The sequence below is a fragment of the Ictalurus punctatus genome, chromosome 15 (genome assembly GCF_001660625.3).
Source record: "Ictalurus punctatus breed USDA103 chromosome 15, Coco_2.0, whole genome shotgun sequence".
Classification (NCBI taxonomy): domain Eukaryota; kingdom Metazoa; phylum Chordata; class Actinopteri; order Siluriformes; family Ictaluridae; genus Ictalurus; species Ictalurus punctatus.
The window spans coordinates 1,157,653-1,180,415 of NC_030430.2; the positions used below are offsets into that span (position 1 = coordinate 1,157,653).

General features: G+C 41.1%; 1 protein-coding gene across 1 annotated transcript in view; it reads left to right on the forward strand.

The window, feature by feature from the left end:
- The first annotated feature begins 561 nt into the window (after positions 1 to 561).
- The window catches only part of plxna2 (plexin A2), a 232,277-nt gene continuing 210,075 nt past the window's right edge, over positions 562 to 22,763 (forward strand). The window contains exon 1 of the mRNA XM_047160545.2: positions 562 to 1,073. The gene's annotated coding sequence lies outside the window, so the exon portion shown is untranslated. The remainder of the gene's footprint in view (positions 1,074 to 22,763) is intronic.

The following is a 22,763-nucleotide window of genomic DNA, read 5'->3' on the forward strand; positions in this document are numbered from 1 at the left end:
AGTATGAACATTGCAGGTCCACTTCAAAATTCACGGCGTCCTAGTCATAGATGGAAGATACTATAATAGAGCAATTACATAGGCTTCCAGACATTCGATGATATTCATGATATAATTTTCAAACTGTCAAAGAAATCAGGTAAGGCCAGAAAATGCAGTGAAACTGACTGCATGTACAGTAGATAAAGGACAGCTCCTAAAGGTACCCAGCATTTGGCAGTGGCATTACCAAAGTGCATGCTTCAGCTGTGAGCAGAACTTGGCTCCTTGGTGGAATTGCAACTAATAAAGTATTCTTCTTGCCTAGATAAAAATTAAAAAAATAAATAACAACCAGTGGTGGAATGTAACCTCATATAGATGGTATAGATATAGTAGACACATCATATATGAAGGCTACTTTATTTTCTTGAATGCAGGCTACATTTCATATTTGAGTGTTTGTTATTAATGAGTGTACCGTGTTTCCCTCGAGCGCTAGCGCGTGAGGGATGAGGAAGGAGGGATGAGGAAAGGGGGGGGGGTGTTAAACGCTGTGCAGTGGAGTAATGCCGTACACACACACACACGCACGCTCACACACACGCACGCGCGCACACTCGCACACATCCACTGTACCGCGCGCTCTTGCCTCGTGCTGCTCTAACACAAGACCATCAGTGAAGTGAAACTGGAGACAGCGCGTGAGACAGCGCGTGCGTCTTCTGGAGATCCGCAAGCAACTACCGAGCAGTAGCATGAAAGACATCACACCTCCTGCACAGACGGAATGTGCCATGGAGCTGGCAGACATCTGTAAATGACCATCTTTATGAGAAGGACCGAGCGGCTGCATCTCACATCCCAGAAACCGGCGAGTGACAGAAGAGACCACAGCTGGGGGAAAAGCGCAGAACCTTCCGTCCTTCCTGCGTCCTGTTATTGAAGCGGCAGATGTTATTGATCTTTTCGAGGAATTGCCAGGAAATAGTTCATTCAGATTGATTATTCGGTGACGGTCCGAACAGCCGGATGTGGATTTATTCCCAGACCCAGGAACACAGCGCACATTCTCAGTGTTTTCTATATATAAGGTGAGTGGGAATCGCATGCTGACTCGGTTTGGACCTAAACGCGGCGGTATGCGTGACATGTGGCTGTGAATACTAATGCTTTCCGCCGGCACATTTGAACATTTCCGCGGCAAACGCAGCGAGCTGTCGGGCTTTGACGGCTGCATTAACTACAACTGACAGCGAGCTCGTATTCAGCCGACTTCAACTCAGCTGACCTGTGTGTGTTTCACATCTGTGCTCTGTCCGTGTGTACGCATCGCCCTTACCGAACAGTAGCCTGCCTGGATAAATCCATCCAATGATCGGATACATTGTTTCACATTTCTTTATATAAATCCACATCAGATACATCTTCATGTGAATACACACAGCAGTTAAATCAGGGAATAACTGTATTCATGAATGATAACACCATCTCTCTCTGTCTCTCTCTCTCTCTCTCTCTCTCTCTCTCTCTCTCTCTCTCTCTCTCTCTCTCTCTATATATATATATATATATATATATATATATATATATATATATATATATAAGACACACACACCTGAGGACCTCAGCATCTTTCTGAACATAAGCTACATTAGCTGGGTTATGTGAATGGAGATGCCTTGGCAGTTGCTTTATGCTAGCTGATATGGAGATTTCTCTTGCGGGTTTCAAACATGTTAGAAATCCTTGATTTAGCAGGTCTAGACCTTGCCTAGACTACCCTTTAGCTCAGCTCTCCAAGAACCTTGAATGACCTGTGGATATAATAATATAGGAATCTCAATATGACGAGTGTGTAAGCTGCCTGTACGCAGTGTGCTACAAGAACCGTGATGTTATTCATCAACACGTTCATGTGCTTGACGTTTATTAGCCGTCGATGTGTCCTCTTACATTTCTAGTTCATGAAAAAAAAGATGATTTAAATGAATAATACATGAAATAAGAAAATAGTTATATACCTATGATGCTTCGAACAGATTCAATAAAGGGAATCATGATGATCCAGGCAACTCACTAATACACATGTGAAATAGCATACTGATGTCTTCACACAGTTTAACACCGGTCTAGGAGAGCACGTTTAGATAAGGTTTATTCTAAAAGCTTCTTTGATCATATGTGATTTTGCGGTGGAGCAGAAGATGTAGGCTGTACACAAATCGTCACTTCATTTCATCCAGCACGCTTAATCACACGCTGTCCAGACACGGGAATGTTGTTCTTCTACGTTGACAATTGCTCTAAATTTGCATTAGAATAAATTGCATCTGTTTCGCACTACGAGCCAACAAAACTTGCTTTATCAGCGGCAAACGAGTGAAGTTAAGCCGAAGTGTGATCATCCTTTTAATTTCTACCTTAAGCTGTGCTACATGTCATCTTTAGTCTGTTCTCTCTGAACCCATTAGGCTAATACACACACAATCAATAGAAATATCTTTTTTTTTTTTTCTTTTTTTTTTTTTTATCAACAATTAACGTAAGCTACAAGCACTACTTGTTTTACTGATGACAGTAGGCTTATCATGGTGTGGGGTTTTAACTTTCATTTTAATTCTGAAAAGACCCCTACAGAAAAATCATATGAATGAAACTAAAATAATCATGATTCACATGTGAAATTGACACATATGGTATTTAGATACGTCACATCAATGTTCACACTATTTTTGTAACGTGGACTTTCCACGTACAGTATAGTGAATACGTTTTTGTTTGTGTTTCTTTCAGTGATTTGTTTATTTTCATGTGATTTTGCATACAATTTGTTTATTTTTGCATGATCATTTTTCACATGGAGTCACACGTACGCTTCACAGCTCACAGGTGAAAATTTCAGGGACTTACGTTGAAATGCACCTTCGCGTTTTGCACACGATCACATATTAGTCACTAATTAGTCATTAGTGAAAAACATACGATGGAATGTGAAATGTTTGTGATAGGGCCATATGGGGACGAACGCGTGCAGCAGTATGATTGACTTGTGTTTCTATATCCAGGGTATTGCATTTGAAAGCGTGACTATTCTGAGAGTTGGTGAGTGGAATATTGCGATAGCTGTTTTAAAGATTTATGTCTGTGAAAGAGCCAGGGTCTTTTAGAGAACGGCTGTACCAGTAACTCCACAGTGTATGGTTAAGAAGCTTTTTAAAGAAGACTTATGTTAAAGTCCCTTTACATTCTAAGAGATATTATGAAAAATAGATGCTCAGAGAAAAAAGTCCTTTCGAGTGCTCTGGGCTCAATTATCACCAACAAAAGATTTCACCATGATCCAGCAGTATTCATTAGGCAGGAGGCATGACCATCCCTGTCAGTTATTTTGTGCATGCAAAGGGCTGTACACTGAAAACAAAATGCCACTATTTTATGGCTTAGGCTAAAGTTACTGTGGTGTTATTGTTATCTCTTATGGAAGGAATGGTTGAGAGGCTTCCGAGTGATGGCTTGCAGTAAAAGGATTACAAGAGCTTACAAATAACTGATCCTAACAAGCCGCTGCACATGGCTAATTCTATGAATTCTGTCTAAGAATAAGATCTTGAATCATGTGTGTAAATGCTCGGGTAGAACAAAAGCATGGCTTTACTATAAATTTTTTATTACCATTGGATTGGGTCTCCTTTGTTGGCTCCTTGGTGTTGTCTGGTGAAAGAGAACAAGAGTTGCCAATATTGTCATTGCTTAAGCATAAGCATTAATGCTTTTGTGGGCTAAAAATCACGAATGGGTTAAAGCACAGACCCATCCATAGCTTATTTTCTTCAATGAAGTCATGGGAGACATAAAAAGAGTGTTGAGCATCTCCACATCACACTCTTTAATCAATAAGGTTAACTACACAAAGCCATGGGGTCACGACTTGCAGCCATCGTCCTCCCTGACGAACGCTGTGTACCAAGTACATCACTTCACTAGAACTCGATCCAGCAGTAGTCACACTCAGCCAGATAAAAGCTCCCTTCGCAGCATGAGCTTCTTTGGTTGGATTTCAATGTTCAGTGAAATTGTCAAATAAGCCTTTCAGCCTCTAATGCCCGGACGCATGGTATTGATTTGCGTATGTCAATCCAGCTCGTTAAATGTTTCCTGGAGGCTAATTGGGGGTATTATGTGCTTAACGGGGGTTTGTCTGGCTCTATGTAGCCCTGAGCTCCCAGAGCTCCCAGTTTGCCAGTATTTGTAGTAAGGTTTAAGTTTCTCAGTTTTCTATAGTGCACCAAGCTGGTTTAGTAATAGGCTAAATGCAAGTTGGTACTATCTGTAGGTCTTGTAGTATATAAAACCTTAATAACAATAACTTCATCGTTTGACTCAGCAGCTGTGAGAATGCACTTTGGAATGGTTGAATGTGCGGGTTTGATTTGTGAGTATATGTATGTCTTCATATATTATTGTCTAAAGTGGGATAGAGCTTAAGTAATTGGTGGAAAAAATGTTTAAATATAGCACTTTCATCTACAGATGTTCTTTAAAATGTGCTTTATAAATAAAAATAAACATACTTATTTTGAAGTTGTTATAATGCATGTTGTCTGATCACGCACCGTCTGTCAGCACTCACCTCATTCCCGAGACCCTTGTTCCCTCTGAGAGACAGTCTGGCATACCAGCACAGCTCAGTAGCGCCTCCTATTGATGCAAACCAACTTGGTGGAATTAGTGAACCGGAGAGTGCAGCCAGTGAGAACTTATGATGCCTCTGAAGTTCCACTGATGTAACATTGCACTGCAGACTCCCAGTGGCTTGTGATGCTGCATGTATTTTGAGTATGGCGTATCAGAGGTCGATCTGTCTTGGATGTGTGGCACTGTGTGTTTTAGTTGCACACCGTGTCACGAGTGAGTACAGCACCTTCACAGCTCTTCCAAGGCTCCTCTCTCTCTATCGTCACCTCTCGTCTCCTCTCCACTATCTCTCTATCTCTCTCTCTCTCTCTCTCTCTCTCTCTCATCCTCCCAGTGGGCTTGCCCCTGTTTAGCCTGAGAGATTCTGACAAGGCGCTGTGCATGCAGCCGGAATCCTTGACCTATTTCTTAATGAGTGAACAGTGCAAAATGTGTTCAGGGGGACCATGTTTTCTGCGGCAAGCTTTCTGCCCTGCACAAACTTGACCTCACACACACACACACACACACACATACGCACACGTTTGTCTTACAATCCTTGTAAGGACCTTCCACTGACATAATTATTGCTGCAGTTAATTAATGTTGTGTTATTAACTCATAAGAAAAAAAAAAAGTTTTCCTTGTGGGGAGTAACCAAATTCCCCCACACATGACACTCATATCTGTCAGATACTCCTATCCTTATTTCCTCCCCATCACAATATAAACACACACACACACACACACTTAAGATAGAGATGTTTGTTTCTGAGTGTGTGAATATAGTGTCTAGTTTTTAATGTGTCTGGTCATGCCTCCTTCATTGGTTCATGGTCATGCTGTTTATCTGAATTCTCACCAGTCCAGCTGTCACAACAGAGATCTTTATCACGTTGACCCTTAGTTGCTACTCTCTCTAGAACAGAGAACATGACTCATGGGTTTGTGTGTGTGTGTGTGTGTGTGTGTGTGTGTTGTAACAGCCAAAACTATGTATTTACCTACTAGGGATGGGCAATATCTTATCGTTTGCGATATACTGTAAGAATTAGTCTTCCCGCGATAATAACGATAAAGCCTAGCTGATGACGTATTTCTGTGTGCGACCCATTCGCACCTCACATGCAGAGCGAAAATCTGGAACTGGTTTGGTTACAAAACATTAGTTTTACTTTTAGATAAATGTTTGTGTTTCTGAGGCTCTCAAGACTGCATGTAGCTGTCACTAGTAGCCAAAAACAGTGGTGAATGGCACTATAGTTATATCGTCACTGATATCCTTATCGCAATGAATACCAGAAAGTATCGTGGTATAGTTTTAAGTCCATGCCGCCCATCCCTATTACATATACCACATGAGTATGCAGGGTGCCTTTAAGAGACTGAACATTTCACTTCTATTACGTGCTTCATGGTAATGGCGTAGAGACTGCGTGATTGTGTGCTAGGAGAAACGGTTGATGATAAGACAGCTCTGCTTGTTTGTTATAATTTTATTCTTGCTTTCATTTGTAATGCTCAGAAAGAGTTGCTCTCACATGTATGAGAGGAGTGCATTGCCTGTGTACTTGCCATTAAATGTGTGGAATACAGACCTTTTTGCCATCAAGCTCTTTCATTCCATGGGTTTATTGAGTGATATCCGGGTAAAGCACCCAAACAACTGAATCTGGATCTGTCGTCTACGTGGAACCTGCATCGATTCAAACCTTGAAAATATGGGAGTTGAGGAGAGTAGTGGGAGTGGTTAATTGGTGTTCATTGCTGAAGCTGCAAGCTGGTGAGATTAGCTTGCTAACACTGGGTGCCATGTGTGCGAGGAACATATGTAATGTAGTATGAGCGGATTATATAACCAAATATTTTTGTGTTGCAAAAATAATTTGAAATCTTTAGACTTTGTGCTTTATCTGACATTTTAATACAGATTTCAGGTTTACGGTTCTGTTTTTTTTGTTTTTTTTTAATGAAGAAGTCCGATCGGAACGGAGGATCATTTTGCTTGTTTCAGTTGATTCAGTTGCTAACCTTATTTTTTAAATATATATTTTGCTCATATTTTGCTCCTTGGACTGTTTGGAATATTTCATTACAGCACAGTTTTTGTGTATGCGTTATGCATAAGTGGACAGAGAAGGGTATTCGTGAGGAAGCTATACACTTTTTGGAACACAGTTTTCCTTTTTTCATCATGAACTGAACATGCTTATGTTGAACTAAAGGTTGAATTCTAACTTTTGGACACATTTACTTGGTAAAGTGAATTCAAGAACATTCTATTCGATTCAAATCAATGTGTTGTCTTGCTTTGGGTCTAATGAAGTTGCAGCAGAGCATATTGACACACTTTGGATGTCCTGAGGTTGACTCCCCAGCAGCGCCACATTCACAGCTTCCTCCTATGGCCAGCTCTACCCCTCAAAGCCATGTTCCATCAGTCCAGGTGCAATTACAAGGTACGACTAATAATGTTACCTTTAGAAGCGTGACTTGCTCACCACAACCCACTCTTTCTGATATGAGTAACACTAGCAGAATCCTTACATCTGTACTGTACCAGTCAAGGCTTGAGCTACCTGTGCCTGCAGGAGAAGGACACGTTAACCCTGTGGATTGGCTTCAATCGGTCAATGTTTACAGAACCTCCCTTGACTTAACCGATGCCCAAATACTTCTTGAGCTGCCATGGTTTTTGGCAAAAGAGCCGAAGAAGTGGTTCACTGTCCTCAACACACATGTTGTTACATGGGCTAATTTCTGTGACTTCTTCAGGAAAGTCTTTCTTCCTTTTGACAGCCAGGAACAAATAATGAGAGGTATCTTGGACTGTATACAAAGTCCTGAGGAGCCCCTCCCTGCTTTTGTGCCCACATGCTAAGTGAATTCAGGAAGTTAAAATCTCCCCCACCCGAACAAGAACAAATAAATCTTATTTGTAAACATGCTCTTGAAAAGTACAGAGTTGCACTCTATGGAACTTCTGTTTCCCCAGTCATGGATCTTCTTCTAAGGACTCATGAGATCCATGTGGTTCTGGGACCAAGTAACTGTTTCCCGCCCTCAATGCAGAGTAAAGAAACTTGGCAAAGAAACCTACTGTTACAAATGCTCGTGGCCTGGCCTTTCTAGATTGAGTTCACAACAAAATGAGTTCCCTGATGTGCGTTCGAAGCCTGCATGTGATCCAAGGTATACAAACAAACCCAAACGCAGTGATGCAGTGTAAGGGAGTACATTTTTCAGGCAGAAGGGAAACCCTCCCTTCAGAAGATACATTTGCCTCAACTGACTAATGCAACCATTCCGGAACTACCTGTGCTTTGTCATGTGGAGGATACCACATCACCTTCCTTTTGGAACACTCCATTTAGAGTTAAGTTTAACTTACATGGCCAGGTTTTGGATGCTACACTTGACACTGGCACATCGCTTTCTGAAGTGCAAGCAGACATAGTTCAGGATCAAGCCAAGATGAAGGCTAATGTTAAACCATGGACTGCTCCCCCAATCCAACTAGCAGATGGTGGGGCATGCCAACCCTTAGGGCTGACATGGTTAGCTTTTGGCTTCATGGGACAACGTTTTTATCACCATTGCAATTGTCCCATGCCTACCCTCAACTCGGTCTTGGGGATGGACTTCATGCTGCGGCATGGAACAATTGCAAGTGATGCTTCCATCACCATTCACATCGCATCCGGAACTGTTGCCATAGGCAATGAGCCGTTATTCACAGAAGAGTTGGAAGGCAGGGAAGTACAGGAGTCAGAAGGCAGTTTGTTGTTCATGGAAGTCCCATCTTCAGCACTTCAGGAAAGAGATGAGGAAGCATGTCTGAGTACTGCCGAGAAGGAACAGCTGACAGAGCTACTTGAAAGCTTTTCTGACCTGTTTGACGGTCACCTGGGCCATACAACTCTAGCAGAGCACTACATAGACACAAGGCATACCAAGCCAGTTCACCTTCCCCCTTATTGAACCTCCCCAGCTAAAAAGCAGTTAATAGAGGACCAAATAGGAAAAATGTTAAACGAAGGCATCATTGAACCGGCAACAGGGCTGCCCCTGTTGTGATTGTTCAGAATTCTTGTGGTGAACCACGATTTTGCTTGGACTACTGTGGGCTAAACCAGCTCACCGTAAAGGACTCTTAACCAATACTGAGAGTCAATGAGTCCCTTGACTTCCTTTCCTGGGATATATTCTTGACCACAATCCACCTTGCTTGGGTATACTGGCAAGTCTCCATGACAGAGGACTCAAGACCATAGATGGCTTTTGTTTCACATTGTGGCTATTTCAGTTCCGTGTGCTTCCATTTGGGTTCTGCAATCCACCAGCGACCTATTAAAGGCTTATGAACAATGTTTTGGCTGGTCTCATTTATAGATCCTGTGCAATCTACCTGGATGACATTGTTGTGGTTTTCAAGCAACATCTCAATGACCTTAGGGAAGTACTTTCATGACTCAAGTCCGCTGGGTTGACAATTAAACTCACCAAATGCTTACCTTCTTGGGTTACCATGTCTGTCCAAATGGCATCTTGCCAGACCAAGACAAAGTAAAGGCTGTTGCAGACTTTAAAACCCCTGTCAATGTGAAGCAAGTGCGACAGTTCCCGGACCTAATAAGGTATTACCGCTGATTTATACAAGACTACGCCTGCCATGCTGAGCCACTGTTCACGCTCACAAAATATGATGTTCCCTTTCTCTGGGACGGTGCCTGCCAGGTTGCCATGGGTCTTCTGAAAGGAAAATTAACTTCGGCGCCGGTGCTAAGTTTCCCTGATTTCGCTTGCCCTTTCTTTATTTATGCCGATGCCTGTGACGAAGGACTTGCAGCTGCTTTGATGCAGAGAGATCAGCATTGCAGAGATGTAGCTGTGGCATGTGCTAGTCAGGAAACCTTGGGAGTACAGTATGTTGGTGTTGATTTCGTTAGCTCTTTGCACGTACCTCCTGTGGTAATGCTTACATCTTGGTATTTGTTGATTATTTTTCAAAGTGGGTTGATATCTGAGAGAAGCTACAGCACTGAGAGAAGCTACAGCTCAAGTGGCGGCAAGCAAACTGTTGAGTGAAGTTTTTTCCCATCACGGGGCCCCCACCTACCTCACTTTGGACAGGGGTTCCACTATTCTGAGCGACCTATTTGAGCAAGTGCTCGCTTCACTATGATCGGAGCACCGGCTCACAACTGCATATCACCCACAGACAAATGCCTCAGAAACTCTCAAGATGGCGTTTCGTTCTTATATGAATGATAAACACACCACCTGGGACCAAATTTGCAAGTTTGCTTTGCCCTAAGAATGGCACGACATGAGAGCATGGGTCAAACCCCATCCATTATGTTGTATGGGAGGGAGTTGGACACTACATTGGACCTGGTCACTCAGCCTGTTTGGGATGAAATGAAGGAGCCTGGAGTCCCCACCCTGAGCATCTAAGGTTGTCATTGCAAGAAACTCATGATCATGCAAGGGTAGCCCTGGAAACCAGGCTTAACAGTCAGAAACCAATTTTACATCTAAGCTGGCACTCTGTACTCTGTTCCACACTGTGTCACTCAAGTTTTATCTAATGTGAATACAGACTAGCAAAGTTGGAAACAGGAGAGGATGCTGGTGTCTTCCATGTGGTGATTATGCAACCTTTCCACACTTGGAACTCATGCAGCAGCCATACTCAAAATGAGCCTCAGGATGGGACTGTAACAGACTATGAATCATTGGAGGACAGTCTTCTGGAGACACAGATGAGTGAGGATCAATCTCAAAACCCATGCTCTGCTCTGCCTGCTGAAGCTGTCGTTGATTGTGAACATTTCACTGATGATGCTCATGACATGGCTGGAGATGACACGAGTTGTGTTGTTCACATAGCTGGCTCTCCATTAACACATCTACATGATATACGCAACCTCCTGACTTTGACATTGAACTGCAGGGGCATTGATACAATCTCAGACTTAGAAAGGCCCCTAGAATCACCCCACGGCAGTCAGAAAATGGACTAATGAGTATCATACTGACAGATTGGACCTAAAGTAGTAATGGGTTCAATGGTTTGCATTTCTTATGTATTTAAATGTTACAAATAAGATGATCATTTCTTGCATGGGAATAGGACCTGGAGAGTATGGTCTTGGTTCATGTGTTAATGAAAATTGTTATTTTGCATATATGATTTGGTTACACTTATTTTAGTCTCTTAAGTGATTTGTCTTTGAAGTACATACTGTTTAGTGTGTGGTTTTTACTGACATGTATGCGAGTTATCTACCTGTGTGTGTGAGACATGTTATGGTTTGAAGGATTTCCAAGTTTCCATGTGTGGGGCTGGATTTGAATGTTGTTCCTATGTTGTGTACGGCTGGGGGCAGCCTTTTTCTTTCCTGTGGGGAATCTATAATGGCCGAAACTATGTATTTACATACATCACATGAGCATGCAGGGTGCCTTTAAAAGACTGACCATTTCACTTAGGGCAGCTGTGGATCAGGTGGTAGAGTGGATTGTTCACTAATCGTAGGGTTGGCAGTTCGATTCCCGGCCCCCATTACTCCACATGCCGAAGTGTCCTTGGGCAAGACACTGAACAGTAAGTTGCTCCTGATGGCAAGCTAACCATGGCATCTCTGCTACCATTGGTGTGTGAGTGTGTGTGTGGATGGGTGAATGAGACACAGTGTAAAGCGCTTTGTAGAACTGCTAAGGTTAAAAAAGTGCTATATAAGTGCAGACCATAAGTGCATTTACCATTCATTTCTATTTCGTGCTATGTGGTAAAGACATAGAGACTACGTGATTGTGTGCCAGGAGAAATGGTTGATGGTAAGTCTGCTCTATTTGTTTATTTGTAACGCTCAGAAAGAGTTGCTCTCTCTGCATCTCAGAATGTGTTGCCTGTGTACCTAACATTAAACATGTGGAATACAGACCTTTTCACCATCAAGCACTTTCATTCCATGGATTCATTTATGGATTATGGATTAGGGATTATGTGTGTATGTGTAATATAGCTACATATTTGTTCGTGAACAGAACAGTGTTGTGCTGATAACAGGACTGACTCTTTCTCAGTCTGCCCAGTGGACATCAGCTGCCCTTTCCACCAGTGTTTGGCTTTATCTACAGAAAAGGTCGTAAACACTGTGCTGGCATAATTTGCCTTTAACACTGCTGTCACTTTGAGGGGTGACCCCAGAGCTGAGTTTCACTTTAATTAGGTTTGTATCATTGAAGCTAATAATTGGGAGCAGGTGGGTCACAGGGGTCACCAGTTTGATCCTGAGCTTGGGTTACTGTCTTTGCAGAATTTGGTTTCTGGTTTCCTCCACCTCACAAACACAAGGCGGTAGGTGTATTATATGCAATAACTTGGTGCTGGATTCACTACAGACCTGACTAGGATAAAGGGGTTACTGAAAATGAATGAATGAATGAATGATGGATAGAATGATGGATGGATGGATGAGGTGGAAAGGGTCTTGGTTGGAAGGTTCCAGTATGCACAGTGGTACACGGAAAAGTGTGGACACTGACACATTTAGCAATTTTGCATCCGTCTCACATGTGGCAATTAATCTTTGATAACAAAAACAAACAAACAAACAACAAAAACACTGACTCTCCATGTGCTGCGAGGTCCAAGACTGGCAGACCTGGTGTTGTATAGCACAGTGCTCCAGAATTATTGGCACCCTTGATAAAAATGGGTTAAAAAATAGTAAAAAGTTATGGTGAAAAGTATTTTATGGTTAATTAACTTCCATTGAAACTCTCACTCTAATAATATGAGAGAAATATAACCGTTAACTTTAGGACCCTACGTGTCAACTCCTAGAAATTCTTGTTAACAAGTATTTTCCTATTGAAACACTCACCAGTTGAGTGGTCTTTGTGAGTAAATTTCCTGCATTAATATCACAAAAATGACACTGTTTAAGAGTCACCTAGGGCTGCTCGATTATGGAAAAAATCATAATCATGGCTGTATTTATACCAGCTGTCATGATGCTAGAGGAAATGAGCTTTCCAATGATACCAAACATTATTTCTTTTTGTTCCACATCAGACTTCTTGAAACCAAATTGTTTCCAAATGACTGAAATGGTTTTATCTTATCGACCAAAGACTCTCTTTCTGTCATCTTGGCTCGAGCTGAACTAAAAATCAAAATCTAAAATTTGATTAATTGCACAGCCCTAGAGTCACCTAGATATGTCCTCTTGGCATCTTGATCCAAAATTGAGGTCAGCTGTATCTGGTCAGCATCCATGTAGATGCTAGACAGCATACCAGGATGTTAATTGCTTAAATGTATCAGCAGTGCCTGCCTGAAAGCATCTGCAACTGTTATGTTTCTCCAGTAAGTTATTTGGGTTTTCCTTTAATTAGCTACCAAATCTCTCTCTATATCTATATCTGTCTTATATATATATATATATATATATATATATATATATATATATATATATATATATATATATATATATATATATATATCAGTCTATTATATATACAGTGCCCTCCACTAATATTGGCACCCTCGGTAAATATGAGCAAAGAGGGCTGTGAAAAACTGTTTTTATTGTTAAAACTTTTGATCTTTTATTAAGAAAATTCACAAAAATACTCTGCTCTCAGGGATATCAAACAATTGCAAACAAAACACAGGTTTATCCAAAATAATTTTGTTAAATATAGGTGTGCAACAATTATTGGCACCCTTTTAATCAATACTTTGTGCTACCTCCCTTTACCCAGATAACAGCTCTGAGTCTTCTCCTATAATGCCTGATGAGGTTGGAGAATACATGGAGAGGGATCTGAGAGCGTTCCTCCATACAGAATCTCTCCAGAAGCTTTAAATTTCAAGGTCCACACTGGTGGACTCTCCTCTTCAGTTCACCCCACAGGTTTTCTATGGGTTTCAGGTCAGGGGACTGGGATGGTCATGGCAGGACCTTGATTTTGTTGTCAGTAAACCATTTTTGTGTTGATTTCGTTGTATGTTTTGGATCATTGTCCTGCTGGAAGATCCAACCACTTTTTGGTAGAGGCAGTCAGGTTTTCATTTAATATCTGTTGATATTTGATAGAGTCTATGACGCCGTGTATGCTAACAAAATGTCCAGGTCCTCTTGCAGAAAAACAGCCCCAAAATATTAAAGAACTTGCCATCTCACTGAGGCCATTTTCAGACTGCTAGCGACAGGGCCACAAATGTCAAATATGAACATAACACAGAAAGCAAAAATCAATGCACATATACTCTATACCCATTACTGGCTTTAAAACAACAACAACAACTGGCCTGCTAAGACATGCAGTGTGTGATGGTCTTTCAGTATCTGTCAGGAGTAGGAGTAATATTTGTTATCACAAATATAAAGTAACTATGTAATAATAATGAAACTATGTATTAACAATTTAATTAAACACTAATAGACCCCGGGAACAGAGCAACTTATTTAAAGCACATACACTCTCTTATGCAATGTAAACACGATACATGAAAGTCTGACTATCTATTAAATAATGGTCACACCGGCTGTGTGCTCTTGCCCTTTGCTCTGCGATCTTCATGTGAGTATAATGCAGACTGCTGATGCATTTCACTTGATAAGTGAAATAGACTAATGTAATTATCCCCATATTACATAAAATATAATGGAAGCTGACTGATATTTGATTGTACAGTCAAAGTAGTAAATAGGTAAAACAATAGCATGGAAACATCATAGTTTAAAGAAATCAGTATGTTTAATTTTGGCTTCTTCAAATGAATGAAAGGTAACATGTCTACATATTGGCTCCTGATTCAGTACAGTTTAAATCACACGTGTCAATCTCAAGGCCCATGGGCCATATATAACCAATACAACCTTCTGTCTTGATTTATTAGGCCGGTGTAAACTTGCAAAAAAATAATATTAAAATGGCATGTAGTAGCTGCCTAATACACAATACATTCCCATGTAGACCAGTAATATTTAGAATTGACTCCAGATCTGCCTGTGGTCTGTACATGCCACTGTACAGTGTGTATGGGCTCACTTCTAACATGGCTGAAGTGCTGGTTACAATTGACACCGATCTGTTGTTTTTATTGCAATCAGACCCGCTCCTAAAAATAATACAGCATGATAAAATATAAAAAACGGATGTTGACTTTTAACGTGATTCAGTGATTCAACTCCATATCGTGAAATGATTCACCAGTGTAGAGACTAAAAGAAATTTGGAGTTGGGAGTATTTTCATAGCAGAGATATAAGCCCATGTAAGTTCTTCATAAATCTCTTTCTTTTCATATGAACGTACCATTCTACTTTAATTTATTGGTGTTTATTTATAGAATGGATAATAATGCATTAAAAAAATGAACAGCCTTAGTTTATGGCATTTCAAGGACTCACAAAAATGCTGATGTGGCCCGAACTGAAGTTGAGTTTCACACCCCTGATTTAGCCAATGTTATAGAGAGAAAGATATAAACATGATACGTTTGAATCATTTGAAATAAACTTGTAAAATTCCTTATTATTGTTATTGGAACAGGGAATAATTGTTAAGTTAGTCAATTAAAAATAGGCAACCGATTATTGTCAGGGCATATTTCTTAGAGCATGACGGACAGCAAAAGAAGATAAAGAGGCAGACAGACAAAGGGTGAGAGACAGAGTGAGTAAAAAAAAGAATGGCAGGAAAATAGTAAGTGTACTCGCTTTGCCATTGAGAAATGTCCAGCTCATGTCTTCACGTCTCTGCCCTGCAGCTGCCAACTTGCCAAAATAAAGCCTTTTGTTTCGATCTTCACTTTGGCAGATGGAGAAGAAGATGGTAAATGAAAAAAAAAAAAAAAAAAAAAAAAAACACTTAGGAAGAGAGAGAGTTAGTGGACCATGATGGAACATGGCCAGTCCTTGGGGAAGACTAACGGTCCTACGAAAACAAAAACAGCAACGCGACAATGCCCCTAAGCTGAGCCAGTGCAGCCCTCTGTTTCTTTTTCAGCTGTAGCCACTCGTTTAAAGCAGTAGCCGCTGCCTCAAAGCTCTCTTGGGCCCTTGCGGCCTTTATTAAGATGTTAATAGAATTGCCTTCATGACACATTTCCATGGGACGGATTCACTCATCATGGCCATTCTTCAGCGCCTCAGTCTGGCTGCCACATTCAATACATCAGCTCCTTTTAAACAACAGGTTCTTCACCCATTCATGTTCACTCACTATAGTCGTGTGCTTCACTTTTCTTCTCTGTTTTTCTTTCTCTGACTTTCTCCTCTGCCATTTTTCTTTCTTCCTTTCATACCCTCTGTCTCTGTTCCCCCTTTCTTGGGGCAGTGGTGGCTCAGTGGTTAAGGCTCTGGGCTGCTGATCAGATTGTCATAGTTTAAGTCCTAGCCCTGCCAAGTTGTCATGGTTGTGCCCTTGAACAAGCCCTTGACCCGTTCTGCTCCTGGGGCACTGGATCTGCACCGACCCCAGCTTACTACTAAGCTAGGATATGTGAAGAAAAGAATTTCACTCCACTGTACTTGAATATGTGAACATAAAGGCTATCCTTTTCTGTCTTCCTCTACTTTAACTCTTTCTTCCTCTCTTTTTCTCTGTCTCTCTCACCCCATCTTTCTTCTTTCATTGCCGTTCCTGAATATATAATATTCCCTTTCAGTGGTGATGTATTCTCAGGAGCTCAGGCTCATAAGTGTAGAAATAACCTATATACAACTAAGTATATACACTTGATAACAAATAAGAGTAATAATTTTTCCATCAGTAATACTTGCCCTTCTCCATAGTCCATCTTGGCTATGAGGCAACTTCAGACACTCATGTAATGCCCATTAGAATGTTAATGTTGAATCTGAAACAGTAACACGGTAAAGATAATCCAACACAGTAAAGGGTAGTCTCATAGTCTCTTTGTCTCTTGCACAGACCACTAAAGCTGTCCAAACTCACTCTACAACTCACCCAAGACTGCATAACATACACACTGCTACAAACAAAAGGAGCTCGTACTTTTGTTTTGTTTGTGCTCTTTTGTGATTTCTGAAAGTCTTTGCCTTCTCTCAGCATGCTACTTTCTCTTAAAGTATGTTTAAATGTAACACCAACTCTGACAGCGTCTATAATCAATTAGTTCATGCTGTAGCTGTGTGATGTGCGTTATTGTCTGCCTATGGAAGTCGACAGTAAGTGAACAACAAAAGAATAAAGAGTGAGAGGTCCGGGGTGGGATTGGGTATGACTGTGTGTTTGTGTGTATGCTCGAGGGGCTGGGGGGTGGACTGGGGTGTCAGTAGATCCAGATGGGCATCTGCTCTTGACAGACAGTGTGTGTGGCCTGACAGTATGTGTGTAGCCTGAGAAAGGAAGAGGGCACAAGCATAGGTAGGGGCTTTGGGGTCCATGTTGCCCACTTCTGAATGTTTCCATGGTTACCAAGAGGAGGTGCAGTGCTTGTCAGTGGTGCTGCCAGCTCGGGCCAATTGCAACCCAGCTCTTTCACTGAACTGAAAGTGTTTTTTTTTTTTTTTTTTTTTGGGGGGGGGGGCTGTTCAAGATACATTCCCTACTTGTTAAAACTTGGTTATAAATGAATAAATAATCAATTCAATCAAATTCAGTTTTATTTGTATAGCACTTTTAATGATGGCTATTGTCACAGAGCAGCTTAACAGAAATGTACATTTAGATTCCCGGTGAGCAAGTCAGAGGAGACAGTGGCAAGAAAAAAAAAAAAAAAACCCACGACATCAAGCAGAACCAGAGGGTAAGAGGAGCCACAGAAGTATGTCAGTATCAGGTACCCACATCTCATCAGGCATAATCAAGCTTATACTTTTCGTATCCTTTTTCAGTGATCCGTTGTGTCATTAAAGGAATCATAGGATGCACGCAAATTGCACCTTTCTGTCCAGCCCAGGTGTGCATTGCCATGTGCTGACAGGAACGACCCCTTTGTTGTGGGAAGGTAATTGCTTTTAACCTTCCTTCACCTACAGGCACTGTACATGTACCCACCTGCACCCGAGCCATTGGCTTTGTTACAATTCTCAAGCCAGCCATGGCCTTATCAGCTTAGATAGCTCGTCATTCCTGTCGGGAGACAGGCGCCTTAACACATCCTCTCCGCCATAGCTGGGAAAAGCAGAGATAAGCCTCCAAAATTCATTCCTGGGCCAGATAGCAGACACAGCCCCTCAGATGGAAGGGAGAGAGTGTGGGGAAGAAAAATAGGAGAAAAGGATTGGGAGGGAGAGAGAGAGAGAGAGAGAGAGAGAGAGAGAGAGAGAGAGAGAGAGAAATGATTGCTCTGTCATCCAGATAAACATTTTCTAGAGTGTCAAGCAAAACAATCCCAAAACCGAAGCTATGATGAAAGGCCTTGAAACTCTCAAGTTAAAAACTTGAAAGTGACATGTCCTTGCATGGCACTCCCATCATCCCCTTGTTAAGTGCTGCTTCGTACTAGAATGCAAGGGCACATCAACCACAGACACAAGAATCAATGTTGAAGGTACTGGATGTGTTGTTTAAAACACAGGCCAGGCTGGTAGGAGACTCCTACAACAAGAGGAGCATTTTGAGACAGAGCAACTTCATTCCTCTCATACATTCTCCCCTTGTGTATTTCATCTATCATTTCACTTTGAAAGTCCAGGAGAGTGTAATAAGACTAGATTGTGCTATTTGTGCGATGTATGCACGACTGGATGTCTTCAAAGTTTGACTAGGGCTAGACAAAACTGATGATATCCCACAACAGTGTGGTTTATGTGTGTTTTTTTTTTTCTACTGGTTCATATCCATTTGACCTTAAAAGATGAGCTGCCATGTTTGCTTAATAAAATGTGGTGAAATATATAACAATATGAAATATTTAGAGAAGCAGTTTGTGCTTCAGAGCCTTCTGTTTTTCACCCCACTTACTCCACCCTCTATGCTGAGATTATCTATATCTCATTTTAATCCTACTGCACACTAAACTAATTTTAATGTGTGCACAGTTCATCAATGCATTTTCCTCAGTCTGCGAGCTGTCTCTGAACCCCCAGCAGTTTCAAGCATGTTTTTGATATTCTTGGTGAAGAATCACATATTGTAAGCTCTTCTGTGACTAACAGCAAGAAAAGTGTTAAGAAACAGTGAATGAGAGTCCAAGAGGAAATTAAATTAATTTGCCTAGATGTGCAGAATATCCCAGTTTATCATTATTCTATTTATTGTGAGTGTAAGGGGAAAAAATAAAGCAAAATAAAATGTTTCTATAAGAAATTATTTGACATGTCATACCCAAATGGTTGTTAGGAAAAGCAAAAATACTCATGACTCCTGGTGACTCACATTATAAAAATAGCATGTTTCTGCACTGTATCTCCGGTTCTCTTTGCAGAACAGACAATCCTGTGCCTGCAGCAATATTTGCTCCACATTTGTGTCTTATTTCTGTTTTTCTTGTTTCTGAACAAAATAGTCACAAAGCCACAAAATCACACGATATACTGCTCTCACATTTACTTTTGTAAGAAAGTGTGAGCCTCATCTATGAGCAATTGTGTAGTGCAGGGGTTCCCAAACTTTCCAGCCCAAGGCCCCCCAAATGGCATTAACATTTGACCGAAGCTCCCCTTTTGCGAAATGTTTTTGCATAAAAACATCTTGCAAAAAAAAAAAAAAAACATCTTTTGCATAAAAATGCATCTTTTGCATAAAAAATACAGACTTCTAAATATATCCCGCTTTTTTTTTATTATTAACAATTACATCTTACATCTTTAAATTACATCACATTAGGCATTGATTGTGTGTGTGTGTGTGTGTGTGTGTGTGTGTGTGTGTGTGTGTGTGTGTGTGTGTGTGTTTGTCTGAGAGTGAGAATTTATTTTTCACACCAAATTGTTGAGGCCCCCCAGGCGCCCCCTGGCGGCCCCCAACGAGGCCGTGGCCCCCACTTTGAAAACCACTGGTGTACACACCCATACATCCGCCAAACAACAGATTGATTATAGAAGTTATTAAAGTGGTGTAGTGGGCCAGTGATGCTGAGATTTTTTAAGTTGTGTAGTGTGCATTTGTAAACAAACTAGAGAGTTACATTGTAACGCAATATTGCAAAATAGTTTTCATAGATTTTAAATAAATTACTGTAAGCAAAAATACAAGCTGTAACTTTAATACAATTTTAGTCACTGCATAATTTCCTATGTGGAATGTTTATTTCATAGTTTTATAATTCACAGTAATAGGAAAACTCTTTTGAGTAGATGTGTGTATGGACATTTGATTGATGCTGCATATGTACCCCCTGAAACAATGTTTCTGAAAATATATTAACAGGAGATGACGAGACTAAAACCTTGATCCCTTATGTCTGAGATGGTTGGTTCCACCCCTCTCGTTCAAGCATGTATGCAGTTTAGCAACAGAAAATGTGTATGCCTCGTAAAAGTGCCTCAACAGATTTAATACAATGACTCCTCTGGTGTCAAAATGAATGAAATGTGATACATGACAGCAACATCTCCCATCTGCCTTGCGTGTCTGCTTCTGCACAAGCAGCATAATTAGGAACATAGACGTTTGACTCTAAAGTCACAGGAAATAAATAATCAAACGGTGACATAATGTGTAATTCTCAGATCAGCATCAATGTAGGTCAATCAAGCTTATTTTGCTTTGCATTTAAAGAGAGCAACTGGTGAATTAGGGTATCTAAGACAATTATAAGTGTGACGGCACTGAAAGGCTAGGCAGAGGACTGCAGAGTCCTGTGTTGTCCGCTGAGATGCTGATTAAATATGACTGTGTCGGAATTGCTGTCTCCAGAGAGAGATAGGAAAAGAAATAGAGAGAGAGAGAGAGAGAGAGAGAGAGAGAGAGAGAGAGAGAGAGAGAGAGAGAGAGAGAGAGAGAGACAGACAGTGAGAAAAGGGGAAGTTGTGGGAGATAAGGAGAGAGAGATAGAGAGATAGAGAGAGAGAGATGGGAGGGGGGATAGAAGAGTGCTGGGCAAGTTATCACTTGAAAGATGTGAATGAGTGTAGTGTCATGTTTCTGTGTGTAACTGTTGTGGATCACCTACTAATGCAGTTTAATGCCTGAACATAAAAGACGAGATCGCTTCATTTTTACTGCTTTATCAATGTCATGCCTTAGTTTTGGAGTTATGTTTCCTCAGAGCACCACTGGGTCATGCTACCTTTTTGGTGTTTATAATACTGATTACTATTTTGCATACCTTTATTTATTTATTCAGAGAGGACATCATTGTATAGTTGAGCATTAGGAGTCTTGATCCAGGACAACTTGGTGGTGCTGGGATTTGAACTCACAATATTACAGTCAGTAAGCCCAAATTCCTAACCACTGAGCCACCAATATCCAGCATGCCTGCTGTCTCTGGCTTTAAATCTCTGGCTTTAAGCCTTGCTTGGTGGAAAAAAAGTACTGCAGAGAGATGATGGCAGCTCTGCTGTCTAAGAATGAAGATAGATGTTTCCTCATGGTTTAGGTATAAAACAGCACTCTGTGTGGTAGGTCAGTTCAGTGTTGAATTGAGCAAGCTACCCACATCATGTCTATGGATATATTGACAGATTTCATCCATCCATTTTCCATACCGCTTATCCTACACAGGGTCACTGGAGAGCCTTGAACCTATCCCAGGGAACTTGGGGCACAAGGCGTGGGACACCCTGGATGGGGTGTAAACCCAATACAATGGCAGAATTCAAAATGTCAATATTACGTAAGAAAAGAGTGTTTTTCACAGCCTCAGCTATAGTGCATATTTCTGGAAGTGAAATATATTTTCAATTCATTAGCTCCCAGTTATTTTCATATTTCAGAACAAATCTGTCAATTATGGGCTTTGCTGAGGTATTTAGTTAGCCATGCTGGAAAAATGCTTTTCATGGCATAGGGGATTACAAATGCATTATCTTTCCTTCATTAGTCTGCTTGCATGTATCATCAGTGGCTTTTCAAATCTGGCAATTAAAAGCTTGTAACACGCAACATTTTTTACTTTCTCCGTTCTTCATCTCCCAATTCCTCCTAGGCTGAGTTCTTGTCTTGGCAGGAAGGTGAAACAAGAGAATGTGGAGTAGGAGGGGTGTGTGTGTGTGTTTATGTGTTTGTCTTGCAGTGGAGATATTAGTATGCCCTCCACTGTCAAGCCTGCTATCAGCTCCTGCATTGCCCTTTCCCCAATGCTATTTACAGGACTTTGGCAGATACCCAGTATGTTAATACATTAATGGGCGCTCACAAGCACACACACACACACACACACACACACGCACAGCTTTGTCAGTAATGTGAAGGATTAAAATCTGCCTGCCTTTGTTGGCCTTCTTCAAATGTATGGACAGCTTGAGCTGCCATTCTCATCCACTGATCACTGCTGTTATTTATATATATATATATATATATATATATATATATATATATATATATATATATATATATATATATATAATTCTTTACAAAGAATAAGAGTAGCAAAATATGCCCACTGATTCAACAAATTCTGAATTGCCACATTGACATTTATTTGCTTTCATACCTTTGATATCTATGATATATAATGAGAGGACCATTAATGATTCTCACTGAGGGTTCAGTGATCAGGTGGTGGAGGACATCACATACTTCTACAATATCTAGGCACAGTGCTGCTCTTTAAGGACACAAAATTTTAACTCCCAACATGGCAGTCCTTGTAGCTGGGGACCTCTCAGGTCATTGTTGTCTTGCGAATCACTTATCATGCCGGTAGGCAGCATCTGCAGCCCATGACAGCCCAGTCAGGGAACAAGGCAAAGAGGAACATCACAGAACTTGTGCTGGGTTGTTCCCCATGACGCTAAGCAAGACATGAACAGGAAGGAACTGGTGCTGGGAGGGTTATAATATCAGACACTCTTGGGGGAAGTGTGATAGATGGGGCATGGTGCTGGAGCCGGAAAAGGAAAGTGTTTTGGGATCTACTTGCCAGCCACTAGCGCATAGCTGGCACCAAGCTGGTGAAAGATTGGTGGCTTGAGCGACTCTGGAAGAACAGGATCGAGGTCATGAAGA